Below are 10,466 nucleotides of genomic sequence, written 5' to 3'. Positions count from 1 at the left end.
GTTTCTGTAAGGAATCTTAATAGATGTCTATACCCACGGTTATAGGTATGTCACTGTAACAATTAGCCATAAATTTTGGTTCCTCAACGGTATAGGTGATCTATACCTACGGTGGTAAATTTGTCCGTGGGTATAGATTATCAATAACTACGGTACTTTATGTTGTCGCTATAAACTTCCGTAGGTATATGTCTATTTTCTTGTAGTGGGGTGGGCACAATCAAGCTGCCCCTCAACATCTTAACCAATGGATTGCACCGCCATCAGGAACTTTAAAGTGTAACATTGATGCAACCATGTTTCTAGAGGAGAATAAGTACGGGTGCAACATGTGCTTATGTGACGAGCATGAAATAGTAATTCAAATGCAAATAAATAGTCTAGTTTAGGGGCACTTTAATTGTGACAGCAGCAGAAGCTAGTAGTTTGTATGAAACAATTTTATGGATTAGTGCATGGAGAAATCAAAACATCATTATAGAATCAGATTGTCTGCAAGTGGTCTAAACATTAACAAGTCAAACACAATACATGAATGAATTTTGAATTATAATAACTAGGTGAAAACAAATATATCTCTACTTTGAATAACCTCAATGTAAGTTTTATTAAGAGACAAACCAACAATGTTGTCCATTCTTTAACGGGAGCATCATAGTATTATATTACTCTCAATATTTTTTGTTACATATATATGATTTTTCTCATGTAATTTTTTTTTTTTTTACTTTAAATGACTTCATTACATGAATTTGTATTATCAACACTTGTATCAATTGAATCCTTTATTTTATGATTTCATCTGACCCATGCACGTCTGTTTCTTTGCGATCAACAATATTTTTATTATGTTGTTCAAAATAAAAATGAAAATTTGAATCCTTAACCTGTCAATGATTTAAAAAAATTATTTGAGGGCTATTGTTGTTTGATGTAACACGGACAACATACTAAGAGAGATCAACAATTTAAATTTCTCATTGCGCAAAATCTAACTTTTTGATATCTGATTTCTCTTAACTGAATTGATGATTCTCAAAATTAAAATGTGGTTCAATGTTTGCTTTGAATCACGATCAAAACCAACTGAAAATCAATGTGTTTGGTCGAGTATTGAGCGAGAATGAATCGGGTTACAGAGCAAGTCATGGGCGACTTGGATTATGCAAACCGGGTGGTGAAGACGATGAACAGTGTTGGGGAACCAAAGCCCTCATAGAGTGCTTGCAGAACATTTCAACATCCAAAATTTTCATTTATTTTGCTAAATAACTTTTAGCAAATATTATAATTATTTTGGTATACTTTTGTAATATTTTAGCATCTATAAATATTTCTATCTATACATTAAAATAAATCAAGGTTGATTTTATAGCAAGTGTGAATTTTGAAGAGGATGTGTGTTACCTATAAATAATAAGAATTATGTGATGTGTTTGCTAACTTAATTTTGTATTGTTTCTACTGTTTTGAAGTTCAAAGTTGGGATTGTGTAGGTTAATATTTATCTATACTCTCGATCTTTTTTTTTTTTGGTCATACTAATTAGTTTTAATATATAATTTTTTACTAATTTTGTTGCTTTATTTTTATTCAGCGTAATGGATGCCTTGAGGATGAGATAGATGTAATGTCTTGAGGATCAAATAGATATAAGTGTTGTGCAAAATTTGATGTCAAAGTTTATGGACATGCATAAAGAAATGTAAAGACACAAATTTTATGGCATCACTACGCGAAAAAACGGATTTTACAGCGCTTTTTTTAAGCCATTTACAGCGCTTTTTCAAAAAAATAAGCGCTGTGGAAACGAGCGCTGTAAATGATACAACAGCGCTTTTAAAAAAGCGCTATAAAACATGTAAATACAACGCGCGCTTGTTATGCACATTTTACAGCGCTTCTTCACAAAAAGCGTTGTAATATGCACCCCATTATATGAGTTATGGGTGTGCATTTTAGAGCGCTTTTGTGAGAAAGCGCTGTAAAATGCACACCCATAACTCATATAATGGGGTGCATATTACAGCGCTTTTTGTTAAGAAGCGCTGTAAAATGTGCATAACAAGCGCGCGTTGTATTTACATGTTTTATAGCGCTTTTTTAAAAGCGCTGTTGTATCATTTACAGCGCTCGTTTCCACAGCGCTTATTTTTTTGAAAAAGCGCTGTAAATGGCTTAAAAAAAGCACTATAAAATCCGTTTTTTCGCGTAGTGAATAGATTGCAGATCTACTAACAAAGTCCCTACACTTTGGTCCTTTCACATATTTAACATCCAAACTTGGTCTTCTTGATATCCACTCAAGTTTGAGGGGGGATGTTAGCTTATCATAGCTATTATTTCTCATTTGATTATCTCAATTAGAGTTTGTTATTAAGAAAGTTTAGATTTAGTTATTTTTGTTACCATTTTCCCTTATTTTTAGCTTTAATTTGTTTTACTCTCTATAAAAAGATCTCATTTTCATTTATTGGGATTCAAGAGAAGAATAATATACAATAATTTGTATTCATTGTTATTAAATGAGATTAAGAGAAATTTCAATTAATATCATCCCATCTTGTTATAATTTTTTTTTTTAAGTTTAAGAAGCGGTTAAGCAATTCCCTTTGAAAGTACTATTAATGCATAGTAGGACCTTGATCTTTACTCATGCTTTTTACAATTGATAAGAAACCTTTGATGTGTATAGTGTATACATACTATAATTTATCATATATTTTAAATGACTGATATTGAATCTTACAATTTTTCCATCTCAATATCATAGGTTATCTGGGATCAGTCTGAAGTCTCAGATTCAAAAGCAAGTCAATGGCAGGTTAACTTTATTTCCTACACACCTGCACAGCATCTACCATTCCTCTCAACAAAAAAGCTAAGATCTACTCAGGATTCCGCCATGTTATGTAGCATAGAAGGAGGGCTCTTTTTTTGTTTTACTACCAACAAAAAAAAAAAATTAAGGACCAAATTACCGCTTATTTTTTATTAAACACCAAAATACTATTTTTTAGTTGATGAAGATAAAAAATTGGTCTTAGCTATTTCTCAACAATTTATTTTTTTCAAATAAAGAAAGAAAATCGGGTTTTCCCTTACCAACTTCAAATATAGGGGGTTTGATCAATTAACAATGGCAACAATGAGTAGTTATAATTTGTAAATATGAGATAATGTGTGCATTATTGCTCGTTAACATCTTTCATAATAATAAATATACATTTTATTATATTAATTTCTTATATGATGTCTAGTCTCACATCGTGGTGGTCGACGAATATGACGTGGATGATGTGGAGGTAGGTTTCCTTCGTCAACAACATAGGTATGTGTCTCATGTAGTAGGTCGACATGCGTCGAAGAACTAGGATCTACTTGATTGGGGAATGATGGAACACCAAATAAGTACATGTTATTAATATAACGAGCAACCGACTCAGATGTATTTAGGTCTGCACCAAATAAATTATTCACAAAATCTTGGTCGCTTGAATGTAGAGATTGTCGGCGATCATATTGTTGAATTAACATGAATTGAAATGATTGTCTTGTAATTGGTTCAAATTGTTGTTGTGTAGGGGTGAAAGAAAATGCATGGCGATGTGGTTCTGACGATTCATTTTCAATAGTAATAGGGGGAGTCAACGGGCGAGGTTTATTACGCATTTGTCGCTGTGATGATTGGGTTGACTCTTTTGCAACACCACATCATGGGTCCCACAATAGTTGTGGAGCAGATAGATTCATATTGGAGATATGTCTAAACCACACCATATATTCCTTTATCGGCATTGGGTGTCCATGTATCGATTGACCGGTAAGACAACTACTTCAACGTTCGTTCCAAAATTGAATCCATTGAGCATGTTCGTCTTTCCAATTTTCTAGGTGATTCCCTCTCATATCTTGACAGTGAAGTGTATCAATATTTTTAGGATCATGTGGTATTTCTTGGGAATGTCTAAAATGCAGTTTAACTCAGTTTGTTTGATGTCATTCTACAATTGATAAACAAATCAAAACAATTTTGGTAGTTTATATCATTGAATACCTTGATGTGCGATGACAGTTTCAAGACTACTATAAGACATCCATTTGAATTAGAGAAAATATAAGACATATTAGTAAGGTAAACAATTATAAGTAGTATAATTTTTGTTGAAGAATGAAATTTTTAACCTGATAATGTTGCATGTATTCAATATTTGATCTATAATGGATAAGATCACAATATAGAGTTCCACAATGGATTAGTCCCCTGCCAATCCATCTAATAAAAGAATATAAAACTATTATATTTCGCAAATTTGACAAATATATTATACTTAGTTTTGGGTTAATATGAAAAGTATTTTACCATTTTGCTAGTGAAAATGATATCTCTCTAGTGCAATGAGGGGCAATGAACGACTGCGATAAGATTGAAGGAGCAATGTACATCCATCCATATATGCATAAGACGTACGGTACGGTCGAACACATTAAAAATGTTTCAATAGGGGAGATACATCAAATAAACTATTTAGCAAGATTTGTCCAATTTATTTACTACCTAGAAATTTATAGTTATCTTAAATTTAATATTTATAAGCTAAGATATTTCTGATTAGACTAAAATGTATATTGCTCCACATACAATTTTAACTTATTTATATTTTTAAATTTATAAGTGATTTTATTGTTACATGAATAAAGATTCAACATTGAAAGTTGTTGTCATGCAATATTTGTGTTTGTGAGTGTGCAAGTGTGTGTTTGTCGGGGACGGAACCAAAATATTTATTTATGAGGGGTCAAATTTTTACGTACTATAATATTTTCTTCGATATACACTAAAAAAATTATAACAAGACATTTGGGTACTTTCTAGATCTTACAAGAATTTTATAAAACAATTTTTGTGACTCTAGAATACAAAATAAACTAACTCTTTTCTTGTATAAAAATGCAAACCTTGCAAAACCATTTTTGTTAAAATAACAATTTTTTAAGTAAACATTCTACAAATAATACAAACTCTTAACAAAAATTAAATAACACAAAAATCTCAAAATTGAAATGGTTTTTCTATTTCTTGGTATACGTCTTTGTTTATTAATATAGTTCATGCGAAGGTACATTGAGCATAATACTTTCTATTATCCACATGTCTACACTCTAGTATAAAATAAAATAAACTAAGTATTTTCTTGTAAGAAAATGCAAACCAACAAAAAATGGGTTGAAAAACTATCTTTGCTCAAGTAACAATTTTTTAAAGAAAATATTCTCCAAAATAATTCAAACTCTTAAGAAAAATTAAATTATCACAAAATCATGCACCAATTTTGAAAACTACATTAACGAAAAAACAAAAATTATAAATGAGCCCACGACTCCAGTCACACTAAAAATAATATTTTTTTATTTTTATTTTTGTTAGTGTTGGATTGCTGTTCATTGCTAAAATATAATAGGTTTAACAATTTTAGACTCTCAATTTTCACTAATATGTAATTTTGGTTTTTTTTATTTAATTTTAATTCCGTTATTTTGGTTCTTTTATTTTCACTGATGTGATTAGTATGATTAGATGGAAGTCGTGTTATATTTTATTGAGTTTTGATTAAATAAAATATTTCATTTTTAAAACCTAATTAAATTATTTAAAATAAACTCAAAAAATTAAAATAAGTAACAATCACACTCATTATTTAAAATAAATAAATAAAATTGTTTATCAAAAAAGGAATTCAACTTCCCTTCTCGTTATCGTAATTTCCAATTTTTTTATTTATAATTTTTATATTTTATTTAAGTTTCAAAAGAAAAAAAATATATTATTTCAAATGTTTTATTTAATTTAAAAATATTAAATATTTACATGACTTCTACTTAATCATATTATTTAAGTCACATCATCAAAATTAATAGTCAAATTGATAGTTAGAATAATATGTTTTAATTTAAAAAATAGAGGAATCAAAATTATAAAATTATAAATATAAAAATAAAACATTACAAATCAGATAAAGTAGAAGAATCAAAACTATATAATTAAAAATAAAAAAATTAAAATCACAAATTAATTAAAATATGGGACTAAAACAGCATTTAGTCAAATGTATTATTACCTATTTTTATTAACCTTATTACTGTCAACAACTTCTCCTTAATTTTCGTGTACTAATAAACAAATTATTTAGTTAATTATTTCAAGAATGTCCTTTAACGTGGTTTCGTCCACGCAAATGAACAGTCTAAAACCATTTAGTCTCAATACTTATAAATATCGTCCTTGCCATATTCATTCTGATATCAAAAGACGAATTAGACTATTGTCCATTGGGGCAATGCCTTTAAGTTTTATCCAACACTTTCTCCCGATCTTTGTTCTATAAAACATCACAAGGTCTTTGTTGTGAGTGTAGGTAACATCAGAATGATGATGGTTAGATTTTTCTTACTTAGGAGCTCACACATTTGAATTTTTTTTTTCAATACCTTCATTTTGAAAAAAAAAAAAACACTAAAACACCCCATTTTCAAATTAAACGCCAAAATGTTTCTTTTTTTTTTTTTACCTACAAGTCGCCATTTGGAATAGCGACTTCCTTAAAGAAGTCCAAGCTCCAAACGGCGACTTCTCATTTGAATTTAGAAAAAAAAAATTCAGTTTTTTTTTTTTAATTTTTAATGGAATTATATATATAATTAATTAATATAATTCATAAAAATACATAAAAAATAAATAAATAGAAATTTTAAACTACAAAAAAAATTTAGTAAACCCAAGTCCAAATGGGCATTTATCAAAGGTTTTTTTTTTTTAAAAAAATTATTTTAATTTTTATTGAAATAACAAAAGTAATATATATATAATTAATATAATTCATAAAAATAGATAAATAGAAATTTTAAATTACGATAAAATTTTAGGAAATTCAAGTTCGGAGTGCCAATTTTTCAAAGGTTTTTTTTAAAAAAACAATTATTTCAATTTTTGTTGAAATAACAAAAGTAATAGATATATGATTAACAAAAATTGAAATATTTTTTTTTTAAAAAAAAAACCTTTGAAATATTGGCATTTCAAACTTGAATTTCCTAAAATTTTATCGTAATTTAAAATTTCTATTTATCTATTTTTATGAATTATATTAATTATATATATATATATATATATATATATATTACTTTTGTTATTTCAATAAAAATTGAAATAATTTTTTTTTTAAAAAAAACTTGGTTAAATGCCCATTTGAAACTTGGGTTTACTAAATTTTTTTCGTAATTTAAAATTTCTATTTTTTTTTTATATTTTTATGAATTATATTAATTAATTATATATATAATTCTATTAAAAATAAAAATAAATAAAAACTGATTTTTTTTTTTTTTTAAATCCAAGTGGGAAGTTGCCATTTGGAACTTGAGTTTCATTAAGGAAGTCGCCATTCCAGATGGCGACTTGTAGGTAAAAAAAAAAAAAAGCATTTTAGTTTTTAATTTTCAAATGAGAGTATTTTAGTGTTTTTTTCTTTCGAAATAAGGGTATTGAAAAAAAAAACCCACACATTTATGTTGTTTAGAAACTCTCTTGCTTTCTTCCCAACCATGCATATTTGTTTGTAACTAGCCACAATGACTCTTAAATTTTGTAATTAAATTGCGACGTGGCTGTGTATGTGCATGCATTTTTTTTGACTTAATGACTTTTAATCTAGGACTCGGTTACTTTGTCTCTTCAAAAATATCATATAGAAAATCTATATAGATATAGGACATTTTAAATATAAGGTGTTTTATACAAATGATATCTCTTTTTCTATCATAGAACACATCAATTAATAAGACATAGTTAGTATTAAAATTTTATCAAGAACTGCGATATATTGTCTAAGAGGTCTTGTGAAATTAAACCATATCATATCTTTATCATTGTAAAAAACGCAAGGGCTACGTTAAAGTCCAAAAATAATATATGTAACACCCCGATTTTCAAAGCGAGGGTATATATTTTTTTTTAAAAGTAATTAAAATAAAACAGAGAATTAAATAAGGTAAAATACATTTGGATAAATATTTAAGTCGTAACACAACGACAATTAAGTCAACAGAATTTACAAGTAGCGGAATAGTTTTTGAAATACGAATCCAAAGTATTTACACTTCAAAAGTGGTACATAGACCCCATCATAATAAAATGTCACACAAACAATATTAGTATAAGTACAGTTTTCCAAATGAAAATACTCCAACCCAAAAAGAAGGACGTCTAGTCCCTATACATCAACCTAATCTGATCATCCTACCAAAAACTATACACCCTGAGTGATCTCCACGCGCCCCGTGAGATCCTCCTAACATAGCTGCAGTCAAGCGTTCCCATCTTCATTCCCGTCCGTAGGGTACGAACCGCTAGGATCGTCCTGACTCTCATCTGAGGGCAAATCCCAGATTTCCACAATAATTGTAAAGGGTCACCAACCGAAATTAATAGGTAACACATAACATTTAACTTTTTAAATGCTCAAAATAACTTTTCAACTAAGCATGCACCTTAACAGGATTTTCCATAGGCGAAAAGTTCATATAATACTTGCAAATTAAAAATGAAATCAAAATAAGGTCCTCAATCCCTTAATTAATACATAACTAATCAAGACATTGATAAGTTAATGAGCAATCAATCATCTAACTCAAACTGAGGATTTTCACTGAGCCAATCGATTGGGAAATCGATTTGGATGAAGGTTTTTAGTGAAAACTGAACCCTGGGCTGAAATCAATCGATTGGGAAATCGATTGAATGAGTAACTGAACCCCCAGGTTTAAGCCAATCGATTTCCAAATCGATTTGGTCGAATATGGCTGAGCTCCTGACTTAAGGGCCAATCGATTTCTTAAATGATTTTGAGAAACGGATTACAAAATCGATTGGCAAATCGATTTTGTCAATTTAGCCAAGTCCCTGTTAACCTATCATCGATTGGGAAATCGATTTCCCTGATTGTTTTCCTAAAAATTCATGAACTAACTCAAAATCATTCCTACTCAAGTCCACAACTTAACACTTAGCAATTCCTACGCAATCACCAGTCACCACGACAAATTGGGTTTTGAATTAGTTTTTACAATCCATCACACTTACACACAGAATCAATACATGACACTTAGCACTTTCAACACAATTACCACGACGACTCAAATTCAAATCACTCAATCATAAACTCGAATCAAACACGACTCGCGTGTCAAGCACCCTAATGCAATGCGTATATGCCAAAATGCATGGACTCGGAATTCCAAACCAAAACCCTCCTCGAAGGGCCATAAATCATAATTGTACCGCCTATCGCAGGCCAAAGTACCAATTACCGAGGTGCCACCTATCACGGGTCTGCACGATTTACTAAAAAGCGTAAACCATAAACGTACTGCCTATCACGGGCCCGTATCGTTTACCGAGGTGCCACCTATCACGGGTCTGCACGGTTTACTAAAATAACGTAAATTGTAAATGTACCGCCTATCACAGGCCAAAGTACAATTTACCAAGGTGCCACCTATCACGGGTCTGCACAATTTACAAAAAAGCGAAAACCATAAACGTACTGCCTATCACGGGCCCGTATCGTTTATCGAGGTGCCACCTATCACGGGTCTGCACGGTTTTCAAAAATATAAATCATAAATGTACCGCCTATCACAGGCCAAAGTACTATTTATCAAGGTGCCACCTATCACGGGTCTGCACGATTTACAAAAAGCATGAAAATTCATGAGCACATGCTGACTCCATCCACAACAATCGTTAAGCAAATGCAGATATTAAAAGATTCCCCATTTTTAATACTCATTTAACTTAAACGATTTTCACAACAAATATTAAGCAAACAGAAATATTAAGAGATTCCCCATTCTTAATACTCTTTTAACTTAAACGATTTTCACAACAAATATTAAGCAAACAGAAATATTAAGAGATTCCCCATTCTTAATACTCTTTTAACTTAAACGATTTTCACAACAAATATTAAGCAAACAGAAATATTAAGAGATTCCCCATTCTTAATACTCTTTTAACTTAAACGATTTTCTCAAACACACATTAAGTAAACTGAGATATTAAAAGATTCCTCATTTTTAATACTCGTTTAACTCTAATGATTTTCAAATTTCACACAAAACAACTCAAACCTATTATCAGATCCAAATCACAATTCACACCAAAACACATCAAACACGACGAACACAAATCATCACAACATACCACTCAAACACATCAAATTCATTTACTCAAAATCATACACAAATGAGTTAAAGTCATTTTCCACGAAACATTCATCAATAACACCAAAACCTAACTCTAAGATTTTACCCATAAAGCCTTAGATTCATTTTTCCCCAAGTCAACACTCTAACCCTAACAAAATTCTTTTCCACACAATCACAGATAAGTCCCTAAATGCAAACTA

This window comes from Cicer arietinum, chromosome 4 (genome assembly GCF_000331145.2).
Source record: "Cicer arietinum cultivar CDC Frontier isolate Library 1 chromosome 4, Cicar.CDCFrontier_v2.0, whole genome shotgun sequence".
NCBI lineage: Eukaryota > Viridiplantae > Streptophyta > Magnoliopsida > Fabales > Fabaceae > Cicer > Cicer arietinum.
This window is presented reverse-complemented; position numbering follows the sequence as displayed.